Raw genomic sequence first — 18,878 nt, forward strand, 5'->3', positions numbered from 1 at the left:
TGTGATACTACATCATTAGCTTTAGCTATAAAAGTAGTTGTGTTTACCTGTTTCGTCCCGGTGGTTAAATCGGGAGAAAAGTATCCCTTAATTCCACTGCGGCCACGAGTATCGCTCTCCTAATGCCATGGTTTCTCTCCAAAATATGCCACGCCGGAAAGTGCTCATGAGAATGTCAATCTCTGGCATTGTGAATAACCGCGTTGGTTTTATTTCAGACGCTTTGGCGGACTGATTAGTGTCTGTCATCGATGTTTAGCAGATGGTACGCTAAAAATGTAGGCGCCATCTTTGTTTGGTCTAAAGTGCTAGTATTTTTGATGGTGAAATATAGGATTTCTCAGTGATGTCTATTAATCGGCCCGTTGGTGTACTGGGACATGGGCACGAATGTTTATGGCAGGTTTTACTTCTTGTCTATGTAACATATGAAGACCAGGCACTAATTCTTTAAGAACATTTTATTTTTTATATATAAAGGGGATAGCTAGGTATATAATAGTGCACCGCAGCAAAAAGTATATAAATAGTTCCTCTAACAATGGTGATTTGAAATATCGTCATTTCTGGGGTAGAATGAACTTACCTTGATAATAATCTACACTGGGCGTGTCTGCAGGTTTTACACAGCAATGACAAACAAACATGCTATTAACATGACCATGGAACTACTCCACAGTGAGCCCACCTCCCAACACACCAACCACACTGATGCCAAATACACAGTGACGTTGCACATGTAGATGTAAATAAAAAGATACAGTGCAAGCCTAGTGGTCTAATGGACCCAGCCCCAGATGTCAGCCACATGTGCATCCTTCCATCCTCAACCATTCCAGCAACAATAACACAGAAGCATGCACGCCACAAGACACATGACTTGCAATGGAGAGATGCACTGGCTGAAAAGAGGACTATCAAAGAGTCTGACACACAAATGAACTGCATGAAGCGTGGAATGTAACAAACAGAACAATGTAATGGATATAAATATGTACAAAAATAAAGGGGGAATCATAATCAAAGCAGTCCAGGGGGAATATGAAATGCAACTAATATCCTATGCCTAAAGAACTATATACAATAACAACTGTGAAGGAAATTCTGCAAAGTCTCTGGCAAATAATAAATAAACCAAGGAATCCTACACCTAAATAACTATGTACAAAAGCAGTTGGCTAGTCCCCCTCTCCATTCTCACTGAGCCCTTCAACCAGGGCTGAGTCCAGCGCCACATCCACCCCCCTCAGCCGGGCCTCCGTTGTTACCTGGAGGGCTTGCAGGTTCTCCAGCATTTGTGTCTCTATCACTCGGGCATCCTTGCAAGTGGTCTCCAGGATGGCAGACTGCCTCCTTGTCGGATGCAGCACAAGCTCAGCTCTGCCCATCACTAACCTTGCTTCCCAAGCACGCTGCCTCTCTGCCCCAATCTGCTCTTCATATCCTCGGAACACAGAAGACATCCTGTGCATCAGGTCATTGTGTGCCTCCTGCCTCACACTTCACACCTGCCTCCTTTCGGCGGTCTGCCCTGCAACAAATAGCCTCCCCCTCTTGCCACCTGCTGCCACAGTGTGCAGTGCCTGCCATGTGAGTACACCCTTTGAGCTGATGATGATACCCTGCGGCATACGACACCTGCACTGATCATGGGTGCCTGCTGCCTCTCTATTGCCGGAGACGCTGTTGGTGCCTAGGTAGGCACGGTGACCACCTCAGTTGATGTGCCTTGTACTTCAAACTCGGGAAAGGATGTGGTCTCCACCAGATGGTGTACTGTTGGTATCTGGGCCGGAAGGCACCCTGGAGCATGGCTGGTGCACAGAGGAGGAAGACAAGGAGGTGGTTGCAGCAGTGAACATCCCCTGGAGGACACCAAGGAACAGGCATGTTGCAAGCCAGCCGACAAGGTGCTATAGCTCACTGTGATGATGGGCACATAGACTACGAGTAGCCTACACATCATCATGAATGACACCTGTCCACCTCGTCAACCTGACCAGCAGAGGTAGCACATGATCCCAGATGTGCACACCAAATGGCAAGGGGTTGTCGGTCTGGGTGGACACATCAGCCGACACTGGGTGGTGCGTCTGGGTGGAGGCATCCTGTCAGGCGCACACTGCTGCATCCGATGGCCCAGGGACTAGAATTTGCACAGCCTCCTCAAAGGTGGCCTGCACAGCCTCATGCCCCTGGGACAGGACTGCAGTAAGCATGCCCACCTCAACACCCCCACCTGACCTCATGTGCTTTACTGCAATGGCCAACACCTCCACCTCACCCTCCATCAACCTGGATGACTCTGGGGCAACTTCCACCATGGATGGCCCCTGTGTGGCATCACCTGTCCCCTCCGCTGCTGAGGAGTCCCCTCCCAACTTCACCTTCACCTTCTTGGACTCATCCCAGCAGCCATGCCCAATGTCACCAGCAGTGCCACAGACACATAGATCCCCGAAGATGAGGTGTCACGGGGGGTGTGGCTGGGGCATGCGCCTCTGCTTGGGGGAGGCCTCCCTGCAGCCATCCTTCACCGCACTGCTTCCGCCCTCTTCATCAGATGCAATTGTGGAAAAAGAGACACAGAACAGAAAGATCAGTCTATTGCACCAAATTCAGAGTGGCATCACCAACAATCACATGAACATGACTTGTTAAGGGAACAACCATCAACCTCCACACCCACACACATGAACATGCAATCCACATCCATGCAGACACCTGCCTGGCCATCACTCCACATAATCACATCAAGCTACTTGCCACTGTCACAACCTATCAATAGCATATGCTATACACACACACATAATTTTCACATGCACACGTGAGCATGCCATAGCACCAAGCACATACACATGGCATGCACACACATCAACTGAGAGGCCACAAGCAGTGCAATGATCAATTCCATCAGAGTCCCGTAAACTGCAGTGTCTCTCCGTGACTAAGCTAGACGTCCAAATGCACGTGCTCCATCCAAGCATGAGTGATGCCCAGCCACACATTCCCATTTTAGGCACATACACATGAGCATCATGCATGCACATGACATGGTTCTTAGGCTATGAGTCTGTCTATAGCACCTGCCAACTGCACATACACGCTACCCATTCAATATTTAGGTAGGCCCACACGGTTTTTCAAAAAAATAACATATATTTTAATGTCTATCAGATTCATAAAACATGATTATAAAACACAATAATACATATAAAAGAACCCTAATGGTTCACACATCAATATATCTTTTCACCATTTCATTAAGTATGCGTCAAAACACCCTCCGTTATGTTTGTGAAATCAACCATAACATGTGGACACACTTAGTTGTGCGTTCTTAATACAACGTTCTCCTCTTATTTGGGAAAAACAAATGTGCCAACACTAAACATGTGTTCCTAGAATCTATGCATCATTTACTAATGCAATCAAATTAATTTCCTTTGTATTTCTTCATAGATTCTGTCTTCAGGACACTTTCTCTTTTTTCTCTCACGCAGTAATGTTATACGTGTTGCATACTAGGGGCAAGATTATGCTCCCAATACAGATCTAAAAAATTATGTGTGGTTTTCTGTCAAATGTAACAAGGCAGGGCCCACAGAACAACCAAGGTGGTTTTCTACCCAGGGGTCACCCTTTTCAGAACTGGGGCCAACGGGGGAGACCGCACCAGCCAGGGTACCACGGAATGCGGACCCGGCAGTGGCAACCACCACCACAGACATGGTGATGCCCATATTTAATCTGAGCTCCCATCAGTTGACTACTGCTGAAACACAAGTTTTAAGCAAAGGTTTACGTTTGTACCAGCCAATAAAGCTGATCTTTTCAAAACTGAGATTTAGATGAGGAATTTTTTCCATATAATTAGACTCAAATATTTTTTCCGGGATGCTCAAGATCAACAACCTAAGGAAAAGAGCAACTCTGGTTTGAAACCTCCCTCTAGGTTCATTCCAACGTCATCAATGGTATCAGCAGAAATTATCAGTTTTGAGAATAGAGTCCTTCGTAAGATGAGAACATTGATAAAAACTAAAAATAATTACAAAGACAACCTCAGAAAAGCTGAAAGGCAAGCTATGAAGGATTTGGCAGACAACAAACTCTTTGTAATAAAACCGGCAGATAAAGGGGGTGGTGTTGTTCTGTGGGGAATTGAAACCTACAATGCGGAAATCAATAAACAACTAAGTAACTTAGTGTTTTATAAACCTTTACCGGGGGACCCTACATCAAGGATGTGTGAAGAGATCACAAGCCTCATGACTTACGCTGAACTACAAGGCTGGATTGACAGTGATGAAAAAGCGTTTTCGATCCAACATAATCGTGTTACTCCAGCGTTATATTGCCTAACTAAAATGCACAAAAATGCCACCTGTCCACCGGGGAGGCCGATTGTGGCAGCGATTGGGTCCATTCTGGAACCACTTTCCATCTACACTGATTTTTTTCTTAAGGCTGTTTGTCATCAGTATGCGCTCATATATTCAAGATACGACGCACATGATCCATATTTTGGAAGGTATTACCACAACAGTTGAGGACATTTTTGTGACGTTTGATGTGGAGGCTCTATATATGAGTATTCCACAGATGAAATGTATTAACATCATGCACACTTTTTTGAAAAGAAGACAAGATAAATCGGTTCCATCTGACTTTATCAATGAGTGCATCAAACTGGCTCTGACTAACAACTAGTTTATTGTAGATGGCATCTTTTATTTGCAACAACCTGGCACCAGTATGGGCTGGACGTTCGCCCCAGATTTGGCGAACCTCTTCATGGACGACCTAGAGTGTCGTTCAGTATATGCAGAAGGGAACCCATTCAAACATTTGATGAAAACATGGCACAGGTACATTGATGACGTCTTTATGTTATGGTCAGGGAGTGTACAGGATTTGGACCGTTTTCTTATATGGATAAACCAACAATAACCTTGCATTAAATTCACAATGTTGTCTAGCGTTGAAAATATTGCTTTTCTAGATTTAGAAATCTTAAGTGAGACAATAATACTGTGGGCACCACCCTTTTTAGAAAACCCACCAATAAAAACTCGCTATTGTTGTTCAATAGTTACCATCCGGCAAGTTTGTTTGAAAATTTGCCATTTGGCCAATTCTTATGCATTAGGAGGAATTGCACCCGCAGAGAAGATTTTGACAAGAATGGGCAAGAACTATCATCTAGATTGAAAGCACGAGGTTACCTTCCAGATGTACTATGGAGATCCATCAAAAGAGCCAGAAACACGAATAGACAAGAGTGCCTTAGTAAACAGTCGCGGACCAAGGAAGAGAAAATTACCTGTGTGTCAACATTTTTCGCCAATCAGTAATGAACTGCGACGTAGTATATTAAAGAATTGCAGAATGATTAATACATAAGATTTCTCAATAGGAAAACCCTGTTTTGCCTTTAAATGCATGACAAACTTACGGGATAAATTGGTCCACACATACAAAGCCACAGATTCAGCAAAAATTCCAACACAGTCAACTCTGTGGAATACACTACCGGTCGTGGGCCATTTCAAATGTGGACAATGCTCGGTATGCAGTCTCACATCAAACACAAAAGAAATTGATCTGAAAGGCAGGAAGTTGACATTAAAGCACTTTTCTAACTGTAATACGAAATGGGCCATCTATGTTATAAATTGTCCATGTGGTTTATTATACATTGGGAAGACTAAGAGACACATACGACAAAGGATTTGTGAACACAGATCCTGTGTCAAGAATAGGATGCCCGATAAACCATTAGTGGCACACTTCATTTCAGCTAAACACACCCATGAAGACATTCATTGGTCCATTATTCAGACAATCGGCCCCCACCCAAGACGGGGGGACAGAGATTTAAAATTGAGAAAGATCAAATAAAAATGGATTTTTGACCTTAATACGGTCAAGGATGGTTTGAACATTGCAATAGAATGGGGCTTATTTATACACTGATGTTTTACCCCCTGGTGTGCACGACCTAGGTACTTGCGCATTTGTTTTGGGATAATATCTGAATACATGGTGCGTTTTCCCATACGGCAAGTAGAAGACAGTTTGATCCACTGGGAGCATCTTTTTCGAGTTCCCATTATGACCATCATCATTAATTACATGATATGCAGTAAGGGAAGCAATAAGAAATAGGGTTCTCATTGACTATTGCTGCGGACACTTTTGGAGACTACAAGGCCCATTGACACTTGGGCTTGTAGTAGTCTCAGCTGTGTCCCGTGGAAATGACGTGAGAACGTAGTGACGTCATCACGTACCCACGTTTCTCTACGATCATATGTTTAACTGAGAGACACAATCATTCGCGTTAGCAGGGATACCTGTGCGGAAGCAAACGAGTTGGAAACACGTTACTCTTACACCAAGGTAATTGCAGGCTATTTTAAGAATAGGAATGTGTGGAAATGATAGAGATAAATAGTGTTACTTACGAGACATTTATGATTGTTTTCAGAGGATTTACGACGTGCTGTTATTAAAGCAACAAACAGACAACCACATTGTGGATGTAGCATTGCAAAAAGGAGGAACATGTCCATTATTCCATAGTTTTTGATAAGCATGAGAGAAGGAGTGATAAGTACAACGAAATGGGTGTAAGCTCTGGATGGTAATCGGGGGTTTCTTTTGTTGCTATTGATTTACAGATACATCATGGCAAATCAGTGATGTTAGAGTCTTTTCCTTCGAATCAAAACATTTCAAGAGAGATATTAAGAAATCAACATTAAGAGACCCTAGACAGTACTCCTGCACATTCAAGAGTGAGTCAAAATGACCTTAGAAGCATAGAATGAATGGTCAAACTAATAAGAATTGGCATAGATGAATTGTACACAAATCCTTTACTTTTGCAAAGTTTTGAATTGAGGACAATATGTTTGTACCCTACACCAGACATCTATGTGCTCACAGTGATATGGTAGGCTAACAATACATTTAAAATAAGTAAGAACACATTGAATTTAGACATTAAGCACATAAGGTTTTTGTGTGTATATGGTCCAGATCCAGGTGTGATCAGGGCTTGAGTAAAAATGATCCCATGGGCTAAAAAGTAATTGTAGAACATGTATGTAGCAGCCTTGCCTTGTTACATATGACACAAAACCACACATGATATTGATATGTATCTCTGTCTTGTTTTAATTTTTTAGATCTGTATTGGGAGCATAATCTTGCCCCTAGTATGCAACACGTATAACATTACTGCATGAGAGAAAAAAGAGAAAGTGTCCTGAAGACAGAATCTATGAAGAAATACAAAGGACATTAATTTGATTGTATTAGTAAATGATGCATAGATTCTAGAAACACATGTTTAGTGTTGGCACATTTGTTTTTCCCAAATAAGAGGAGAACGTTGTATTAAGAACGCACAACTAAGTGTGTCCACATGTTATGGTTGATTTCACAAACATAACAGAGGGTGTTTTGATACATACTTAATGAAATGGTGAAAAGATATATTGATGTGTGAACCATCAGGGTTCTTTTATATGTATTATTGTGTTTTATAATCATGTTTTATGAATCTGATAGACATTAAAATATATGTTATTTTTTGAAAAACCGTGTGGGCCTACCTAAATATTGAATGGGTAGCATGTATGTGCAGTTGGCAGGTGCTATAGACAGACGCATAGCCTAAGAGGGAGGAAGCCGTTGTTGGGATTTAGTATGTTTTGATATAGTTTAGTCCTCACCCATACGGCCCCTAAAAAGAGGACAACTTGGCTCGATTTAGCTGATGCACATGACATGGGCAATGCTACCTCAACTGCCAAACTTTTCACCCTGGTATGTCTCAGACACATGTAACATTGCATGTGCACGGTGTACAGGAGGGCGGAGCGACCTCTGACGGGCCCATGGGATCAGAGCTCACCCTCGAGTACTTTAAGACTAGATAGCTGCACCTTGAGGTGGATGGGGTGCAGGATTCTCTTACTCCAACACCAATCAATAAAGACAACTCAAATGGTTTGGCAAAGGGAAGTCCATTTAATGACAAGTACAAAAAATGGGGAAACATGGGAATCAACAGTGATGCGATCGCTCGTCTCACTTCAACTTCCAAAATCTTAATTCAAACAGCGATTCTTATAGGCAAAATAAGTCATCATTGACGTGTAACACTCAAAGGTTTGTCCTGCAAGTCTAACGGTTGGAAAAGGTAACTTAAGTATAGGTACTGTATCTGTATATGGTAACGGGGTGAGGATTGGATAACTCTTATCGGGTGGCTGTCTATGCCCATCCCTCTACATCACTCGTGCCAACCGTCAATAAAAGTATGATGTCACATTGGTTCTACTAGCTATAGGACCCTAGATTACTTGGCCCATTGTGATTGGGTCGGTTACACCCTAGGCATAAATCTCCACTTTTAATTAGCAGCATGGCGAATGGTCATCTAGATGCGGCATGCCGCAAGATTCACCCTGCCTCCCTTTCATCAATCAGTACTTTCGGGCTATGTGTCATTTAGTTGGCTGAGGATGGCCTCGAAACTGTAGCTTCTTATCAGGAAAGGTTATGGCATTCTCTGGTTTTGGGTGACATCAGACGTTGGTACCTCTTCGCGCCTGGCTGATCACGTGTTAGTACACCGTGAAGCTGCTTCATTTTCCATCTATTTGCATATTTGATTCTTTATTCGGCCTCGCCACCTGCCTGGGCCTCCTTATCTCGACCTTCACGGGTAGGCTGCTATGCTCTTAAGTTTCGATTCTTCGGAGTTGCCGCTCTCCTCCCTTCCTTAGGTTGACCTCAAATTCCCAGGCATGAGCTGCTTCTTGCTAAGTTTTGATTCCGCTCTTTTATCTGGCTTTGTGCTTGCATATGAATCCTGGTCTGTATGACCTCTATCATCCTGGACTTAATTCTACTTTTGTATAAAGTGGACTGCACTTATATAATGTGCTTCATTGAGGTAGATATATATAGTTGGCGCTTGCCGCTCTATTCTTCTACTAAGCATAGCAAGCCGCACTGTTTTCTTAGCTTCTTGCATTACAAGCCTATGTACAGGCATTAGCTGGTTGCATACTTTCATCCTGATTTTCAGTTATGTTTCTTTATATTTCGACATCGTCTCTTCTTCTATATCTGTGATATCTTTATCCATGGTGTTTCGTCTTAGTGTGTCATCTTTTGGTTGTTGTTCGTTCATCTGTACGTCTGTCCGGGCCCTTGTGTCGTCACCATTCACCTTCGATTAAGGCCCTTTGGGTCTCTTCTGGGACAGTTTGAAAGTAGTCTTCATGTCATGTCAGCTGTTGGTATGGTTGTCTCAATGGGTACCGTGCTGCCCATGGTTGTCTGGTTACTGGCACTTCAACAGGTATTGCTCTCCTGATGGGCACTGGGCAGAGCCCCAGTGCTGCTCTAAGTTGGTTTATTTGCTCCTCATACATCACATATCTCGGTGTGACTGTTCCTGGTACTTCAATGGAGTGCAGGCCATATCTGGGACCTCCTCTACAATGGTCTGCAAGCCAGCACTACAACACACAATGCAAGTGATAGCACATTCAAAATATATATAGGTCTGAAAACACACATGGAGAGCAATGTCTGGGGCATGCATGCAGACATCCATTTCAGAAACATACTTGCTGTAAGCTTAAGGTGGTCACTGCCAACATGCTGGCACATGCGCAGAGCACATGCAACGTAGAGCATTGCACCACATGGCTACTCACCAGTCGACTTCAGACGTTGATATAACTCACAGACATGGGAGTGCAGCACCGGGTAGAACTCCTCCAGGACCCACATGTTGTTAGCCGATATCTGGCACATGCATGCACGGTTCACCTCCACGGTGGCACCGCCTTGGACATAGCACAGGTCCTCCCAGCACTTGTGCAAAGTCTTAAAGGTGTAGACTGCCACCCCCTCTGCGTTGATGGCATCCATGATCCCATCCCAGATCTGCTGACGTCCTACCTTGCTGCGTTGCATCACATTGTAGAAGAGGGCATCGTAATGCCATGAAGTTGACAGACCTCTGCCTCGCTGCCATGGGGTTGCCACTCTGGTCAGAAGATGATGGTTCTGACATGGCAACCCCTGAGGCATGTGTGGGTGGGCAAGGTGGTCTTGGAGCTGGCTGTGCAGCGGTGGTGCTGGAATAGCACGGTGGGAGTCCTATGAAGCAGCTGAGGTGGTCACAGGGCCAAAGACAGGAGCATAGGAAATGGCTGGACAGCAGGAACTTCAAATGTAGTGCAGGTGGCAGCAGGCACACACACTGTACAGACAGCACCAGATGGCTAAATTGGAGGCAGCAGAGGGCAGTAGGAGGCAGGTAAAATAGCACAGAGGCAGGAGCATCAGTCTTCCCTGTCTCACAATGTAGGCAGCCAGAAACAGAGTGAAGGGACTTTGTGCGTAAATCTGAGGAAAGACCCTCAGAGCGTGAATTACGTTACACACACTGCATGCAGATGTTCAGCATGCCATATTCGAGGAAACATTAGTGTGTGTAGAAGCAACTCCAAATGTGAATGTGAATGGGAGGAGATGGACGAGTGGAGTACTGTATATTTTGGGGTGCCACACAATCTGTTCACTTCAGGGACCATACAAGCTTCTTATTTTGGTGGGGGATTTGGCTCTGCACATATGTGCATCTACTTTTGATTTTTGCAAGGCTAGCGGTGAGTCGCATATACATATTTTTCAACTCTGGGTTCCCCTGTGTATAGCACACCACTATTCTTACCTTTCTGGTTGCTTTCTGGGGTTCGCATATGCATTTTTTTTGTGTTGCTGGGTACCACTGCGTATCGCGTACCACTTTCTTTATTATTTCGGAAGCTATCCTGGTATCAAGTATGCATCTATTTTTATTTTGGGGTGCCTGTGCATTTCGCATACCAAATTATTCACATTTGGGGTACATTTGAGTCTTGCTGGAATACAGAAATATGTCTTCCATCACGTAAACTGCCTCCTAACTCAAATTGCCCAGGACAATTACTTGTTGTGCCTTCCATATTTCCGTTACACCTGGAACATGAGTGGAAAGGCCCCAAGACGGAAAGGGAGCAGACATGCTGCATAAGCAGTTGCCTCAACCCCAAGAGTTCCGGGATATGCTGCAGAAGCATTTCCCCCCCAGTTCCAAGGGTGCCGGGAGGTGCTGCGGAAACAGCTGCCCCAGCCCAAAATGGTTATGGGATATGCTGCAGAAGCAGCTGCACCAGCCCAAAAGGGAAAGGGACATGCTGTGGAGACAGCTAGCCCAACCCCAGGTGGTAATACCATGCCCCAGGCCACTTGTGGTCTACCATCTGGACCCCAGAATGGTCCCAGCCACACAGGGGCGACACCAACATCTCCTGGCAAGAAGTCAAAGGATGCATAGCAGGAACAGGCTCAACCCCAAGACACGGCACAGGACCCTAGCATGTTGAGGAAGAAGAACTTCCATGATGTAGAACTCAAGATCCTCATGGACTACAGGCAGCACACATACACCTGCTCAGCATATGCTACGTTGGCAGCATGTCACGGATGAGATCAACACCTTAGTATTTGAGAAGCACACTGCTGCACAGGTAGTGAAGCGCTGGAATGATCTCACCTGCCGCACCAAGTCCAAGCTGGGTACCAACCTATCCTCTGCTCTGGCAACTGGAGGAGGGTCACCAGAGGAGGAGGAGCTGACCGAGCATGAAGAGGCTATAAGCCAATTAATTCTACTGGAGCCGGTGCAAGGCGTGGCAAGGCCTGGAAAATTACAAGGACACGTCCGGTGAGTGACCAACTTTGTGCATCCTGAGTACATGGACTAAAGCATCATCAAGATGTGTAATTGTGGTGCACATCTGGCTTAATTGGAATGACTACACTGGGTGAACCATGTCATGTTGTGTACTGACTCCAGTCCAGTGTATACAAGAGTGGATACAAACCATGTGTTGTACATCAGTTGAACATGTCCGTGTGACAGTACTCATCCCCACTAGCATACCCCCACAACATCTGCAACATGATACTACAACATGCACAGTTGTTTGCTGCATCCTTGATGTCAGTGACACTGCTCTGCTAGACATGTGCATGTGTCTGAAATACGAGTTACACGTCATGCCCTGCCGGGTATAGAATCTCTTTTCACACATGTACGTAGGTTCTTCCATGCTACATAGAACATCCAAGATGACAACCAACACGCCTTATGGTGTTCCCTGAGTGAGTGTGCATATGTCTAGACTGTGCACATCCCCACTGCCCCAATGACAATGACTCCTGAGCCAAATCATTGTGAGGCCTGGTCATTGTCACCCTCCCACACTCATCCCACACTCCATGGGTCCATGCCCCTCTCCCTCTTGTGGTTCAGTGTACCTTGTTCCTATGTACAACTTCATTGACTTACTCTCTCCACTTCACGGACCTTGCCTAGGTTGTACTCTTACAGCCATACATCAACTGTGACTGTTTCCTCTTTCACAGACTTACGGCATGTTCCCATTGTGTACATTCCCTGTACCAGGACAACACTCGGGTGGCATGTGATGGATGCAGACTTGGATGTGGAGATGTGTGTTTGTCGGTTGCCATGTGATGTAATTGCACGTCACTGTCACGCCCTCTCACACGACCTTTCCCTCTTCACACCTCTCCTCCTCAGGCGCCTCGCGCCGTAGTATTTCCCATTCGCACCACCAGCAGGGAAAACACGGCAGGCGGAATACCATGTTGGGCGGTTCTGCCTCGTTTCGCCCTTTTCCGCGTTGGCGTCTGCCATGGCGCCTCTTGCACAGCCGGCAACGTCAGAATACCAGGAAGTGCCGGCAGCTCCAATCGCTGGCCGCGTTGCGCTCCATGCAACGTACGCAAGCAGTCACGTGATACGTCACGTGATACCACTCGCCCCTTCAAAAGAAGCCGGCAAACAAGACTCTTTGCTTCACAGCTACTTCAACTCCTACGGTGGACTGTCACGCATTACCTTTGCTCTTGTTTGCTTCGACCTTGGAACTCATTTCGGATTTGCTATTGGATTACCCTTGGATTTTGGCGTGCTCTCTGATTATCTGGACATCCGACCCCTGCTATACTCTGGACTTGCTCTTGGATTGCCCTTCTGTTTTGCAACCTTCGGATTGCTTCAAGCCTTGCTACATATCTTGCCACACTCCACGAGGTACTGGGAAGGAGTGCCTATTACATCATTCCAGCTTGCCGTGGATTTCCCTGCGTAGGTTTTCTACCTACATTCCATCTCTATTAGGTAAGCTGGTGTCACTGCATCTTGTTTAACCCTTTCTATCAATTGCCCATTGCCATTATAGAGTATATTCCTGATTATAACCTTTTGCCTTACAGCACTCAGGGGTCCTTCCGGCGTTCTCAATACCAGGCTGACGACAACACTCCTTCCTGTGGCCTCAAAGATTGCTCGGGCAGTGTTTATATTCTGCTCGAGCGGTACTTGGGGACGGAGGCATTTTATAACTGCACGACCATCAAGTCGGACCCATCAAGTTAGAACAGACTGTGAAGCCTTATGGTCGTCCAGTTATGGATGTTTCAGCCGGGGACCCTGTGACTGCTTTAATGCAAGCAGTGACATCGCTTAGGACAGATATGGCAGTTGCTACCACTGCCCTCCGCACTGATTTAGCCTCTGCCACCACTGCACTGAACCATCATCTTGATGCCATGCAAAGCACCCGACATCCCTTACCTGCTGACGCTGAGTTCGGCGATGCTGCCTCATCCCAACACACCCCCATCACTCCGTTTACTTTGCCAGTCCCGTCTGTGGTGGTTCAGACTCCATTTCCTCTAGCAGCCCCTGAGAGGTACCAGGGAGATCCTTTGAAATATCGCACTTTTATAAATCAGTGCAAACTACATTTCTTATGCCGACCTCAAGCTTTCTCTGATCCAGTCTCTAAAGCGGCTTTTCTACTCTCCCATTTGTCGGGTGTAGCAGCCACATGGGCTAATCCGTTTTTGGAGAGCAATCATCCCGCTCTGTACGATTACGAATTATTGACTCAAGAAATGGCTAAGGTTTTTGACACCAGATATAAAGCCCAATCCAGAGACATGGAGCTCTTAGATCTCACTCAAGGTCGATCTACTCTCATTGAGTATATTACCAAGTTTAATCAACTCGCCACTGAGACTTCATGGCCAGAGAATAAGAAGGCAGTGATCTATTATCGGGGTCTGTGTGGTTCCATGAAGGATGCTTTGTCTGTAGTGCCCTCCCTTCCCTCGCTTTATCTTGATCTGGTAGATTTAACCTTGCAAATCGACGCCAGGCGGGCAGAACGTAAGGGGGAAGCAGGGATATCCCAGAGCTCACCTTCGACCTCATCTAGCACCTTACCTGAACCCATGCAGATCGGCGGGGTACGCAGTCCTATTACACATGCCGAACGGGAGCGCAGGAGGGCAGACAACGCTTGCTACTACTGCGGACTCAATGGGCACTTTGTAAAGGAGTGTCCCCGTCGACCAAGAAACAAAGCTCCGGGTTTTCCGAAGACTCGCCCTTGAGATCAGGGGTTGGGGCGAGTCCTATACCTAATACCTCTGATCTTACTTTTGGTCCCGTTCGACCTGTGGTAGTGCAAGCTTCCTTAAACCTAGCTGCAGGAGTTACCCATGCAATACAAATAGTGATCGACTCTGGTGCTACTGGTTGCTTTATAGACATAGCGCTAGCCAGCGCTTTAAACTTACCTCTGGTCCAAAAGAAACACCCCGAACCAGTTCATGCAGTAGATGGGACGTCATTAACCTCTGGGCCGATCTTACACCAGACAGCCCCTTTGGAATTAGTCATACAGGAAGTCCATAGAGAGACCATGTCTTTTGACCTCATAGCTACGCCTCAGTTTGGTGTTATCCTGGGCATTCCTTGGCTAAAGAGGCATAATCCTTTGATTAACTGGGGTACAGGTCAGGTACTCTTTGAATCCGAAACATGTCAATACTACTGCCTGCTTGAGGCACCTCAGGTTTCCAGTCCCGCAGACATTCTAGGGATAGTCGCTTCATTAGACATAGAAGACAGGTCCGATTCCCCAGACACACACGTGATAGGGGCAGTCACAAATAACATACCTCCTGAGTATTATGAATTTCGGGCAGTGTTTGACAAAGGCTCTGCAGAAGGCCTTCCTCCACATCGTTCTTACGACTGCCCCATTGATTTGATCCCAGACGCCCCTATCCCAAAGGGGCGGATATACTCTTTAACCCAAACAGAGGAGCGGGTCCTTCAGGGTTACATACAGCAGGCTCTGCGTCTAGGTCATGTTCGCCCATCAACCTCTCCAGCTGCAAGTCCCATCTTCTTTGTGCCAAAGAAGGAAGGGGATCTCCGTCCCTGCATTGATTACAGGCGTTTGAACGCCATCACAGTAAAAAACCGCTATCCTATTCCTCTTATTACCCCGTTGTTGGACAGACTTACTCATGCCACAATTTACACCAAATTGGATCTACGGGGTGCATACAATCTCATACGCATACGAGAGGGAGACGAATGGAAGACGGCTTTCTGCTCACGACAAGGGCTGTTTGAGTATACAGTCATGCCGTTTGGTCTCTGTAATGCACCTGCTACGTTCCAGCGCTTCATGGATGACATATTTGGCGATATCCTGAACACATACGTAGTAGTGTATTTAGATGACATATTGGTCTTCTCTTCCTCTCTCGATGAACACATCAAACATGTCAAGGAAGTGTTGTTACGTCTGCAAGCCAATGCACTGTTCGCTAAACCTGAAAAGTGTATTTTCCATACCAGCCAGGTTGAGTTCTTGGGGTTCCATATCTCTCCTGGAGGCCTCTCCATGAATCAGTCCAAAGTTCGGGCAATAAACGATTGGCCGATTCCGACCACACTCAAGCAATTACAGTCGTTTTTGGGTTTTGCCAACTTTTACCGACGGTTCATAGCTGGGTTTTCTTCTATTGTAGCACCACTCACTGCGCTCACTAGTCCTTCAGTCCCCTATGTCTGGTCCGAAAAACAACAAAATGCTTTCGATTCTCTGAAAACTATGTTTACTACTGCTCCGGTGTTACAACACCCTGACCCTGAACTCCCGTTTGTCCTTGAGGCAGACGCATCCTCTTATGCCCTTGGAGCTGTACTGTCCCAGCCATGTCCTGCCACTGGTCGGCTACATCCGGTGGCATTCCACTCTCGCAAATTCACAACAAGTGAATTACACTACACAGTCACAGAAAAAGAACTATTGGCCATTAAGGACGCCTTACAGACCTGGAGACATCACCTTCTAGGAGCAAAACACCAGACGGTGGTGTTCTCAGACCATAAGAATCTCCAAGACCTTGCCTCCTTGAAATGTACCAATAGTCGACAAGTACGTTGGCATCTTTTCTTTGCCGCGTTCGACTTCGTGGTCAAACATAGACCTGGTGTAGGGCATGGGAAAGCAGACGCCCTGCCTCGTTCTCCTGGGGGGGAAGTTCTACCATCCTTCCCTGAAACCCTGTTGAGTGATTCTCACGTAGTATGTGTTTGCACACCATCACCTTCATTGCAGTCCACCATACGACAATGGGTCTCCCGATATCCACAGTCACTAACAGAATGGGATCCCGTTATGCAGGATGGGCTGCCCTTTGTACATGGGAAGCTTTTTCTTCCCACGAGTGAAACCAGGAATTTGGCGTTGGAATGGTCTCATGATGCTGCCATTAATGGTCACCCCGGGCAGCATCGTACCCTGGAATTACTCAAACGATGGTGTTGGTGGCCGGCTATGAAACGAGACGTACAGAATTATGTCAATACCTGTCCAATCTGTGCTCTGGGCAAGTCACGTAGGGGCCGGCCTTTGGGTCTTCTTCTTCCTCTCCCGGTTCCTCCACGTCCCTGGCACACGGTCTCAATGGACTTAATTACTGATTTGCCACGCACACAGGGTTTCGATACTATATGGGTTGTTGTCGACTCCTATACCAAAATGGCTCGTTTTGTACCATGCAAGGGAGTACCCTCAGCCCCGGTTTTGGCCAGGCATTTCTTTAAGTCTGTCTTCTGTCTCTTTGGCCTGCCTCATGTTTTGGTGTCCGATCGAGGCACACAGTTCACCTCTCGTTTCTGGCGGGCCCTCACCTCTCTGTTGGGAATTGATGCTCATTATTCCTCTGCTTACCATCCAGAGAGTGACGGGCAGACTGAGAGGGTTAACCAGTCATTGGAGCAATACCTACGTTGCCTAACGTTACAATATCAGGACACTTGGCTTAATTTATTGCATCTTGCCGAATTTTCTTATAACAACTCTTTGCATTCTGCTACTGGTTTTTCGCCATTCTTGGCTCTCTATGGCCAACATCCTCGTACTCTTCCTCTGCCAGATTACCCCTCTTCTGATAACCCCGCTGCCTCGGCCTGCGCTAGGGATTTAGTGTCAGTACATGCCCAGACTTTGATCCATTTGCGTGAGGCCCAATCCTCCATGAAATCCACAGCTGACAGGAAGAGGGCGGATGCTCCTGCGTACAAGGTGGGGGACAGGGTTTGGCTCTCCACTCGTCATTTACACATTCCTGGTTGTCGCAAACTTCTCCCTCGCTTTGTGGGTCCTTGCAAGGTGGCCAAGGTTCTGAATCCGGTGGCTATGCGTCTGGCGGTACCTTCTGCTTGGCGAATCCACCCAGTTTTCCATGTCTCCCTGCTTAAGCCCTGCCCTGGTCCTACCCGATTAGTTGCCCCTCCTGCTCCGGTCTCTGTCTCTTCTCCTGATGTTTTTGAGGTCCAGGGAATACTGGGTTCCCGTGTACACAGGGGTGGGCTACAATATCTGGTGGATTGGCGGGGTTATGGCCCTGAAGATCGCTCCTGGGTTGCTGCTCGAGATGTTCACGCTTCTCGCCTGGTGGCCAAGTTTCATCGAGAGCATCCTTCCAGCCCACGCGGTCGTGGGCCTTTGAGGGGGGGGCTCTGTCACGCCCTCTCACACGACCTTTCCCTCTTCACACCTCTCCTCCTCAGGCGCCTCGCGCCGTAGTATTTCCCATTCGCATCACCAGCAGGGAAAACACGGCAGGCGGAATACCATGTTGGGCGGTTCTGCCTCGTTTCGCCATTTTCCGCGTTGGCGTCTGCCATGGCGCCTCTTGCACAGCCGGCAACGTCAGAATACCAGGAAGTGCCGGCAGCTCCAATCGCTGGCCGCGTTGCGCTCCATGCAACGTACGCGAGCAGTCACATGATACGTCACGTGATACCATTCGCCCCTTCAAAAGAAGCCGGCAAACAAGACTCTTTGCTTCACAGCTACTTCAACTCCTACGGTGGACTGTCACGCATTACCTTTGCTCTTGTTTGCTTCGACCTTGGAACTCATTTCGGATTTGCTATTGGATTACCCTTGGATTTTGGCGTGCTCTCTGATTATCTGGACATCCGACCCCTGCTATACTCTGGACTTGCTCTTGGATTGCCCTTCTGTTTTGCAACCTTCGGATTGCTTCAAGCCTTGCTACATATCTTGCCACACTCCACGAGGTACTGGGAAGGAGTGCCTATTACATCATTCCAGCTTGCCGTGGATTTCCCTGCGTAGGTTTTCTACCTACATTCCATCTCTATTAGGTAAGCTGGTGTCACTGCATCTTGTTTAACCCTTTCTATCAATTGCCCATTGCCATTATAGAGTATATTCCTGATTATAACCTTTTGCCTTACAGCACTCAGGGGTCCTTCCGGCGTTCTCAATACCAGTCTGATGACAACACTCCTTCCTGTGGCCTCAAAGATTGCTCGGGCAGTGTTTATATTCTGCTCGAGCGGTACTTGGGGACGGAGGCATTTT

Source organism: Ambystoma mexicanum, chromosome 5q (assembly GCF_040938575.1).
Source record: "Ambystoma mexicanum isolate Mex_15411 chromosome 5q, UKY_AmexF1_1, whole genome shotgun sequence".
NCBI lineage: Eukaryota > Metazoa > Chordata > Amphibia > Caudata > Ambystomatidae > Ambystoma > Ambystoma mexicanum.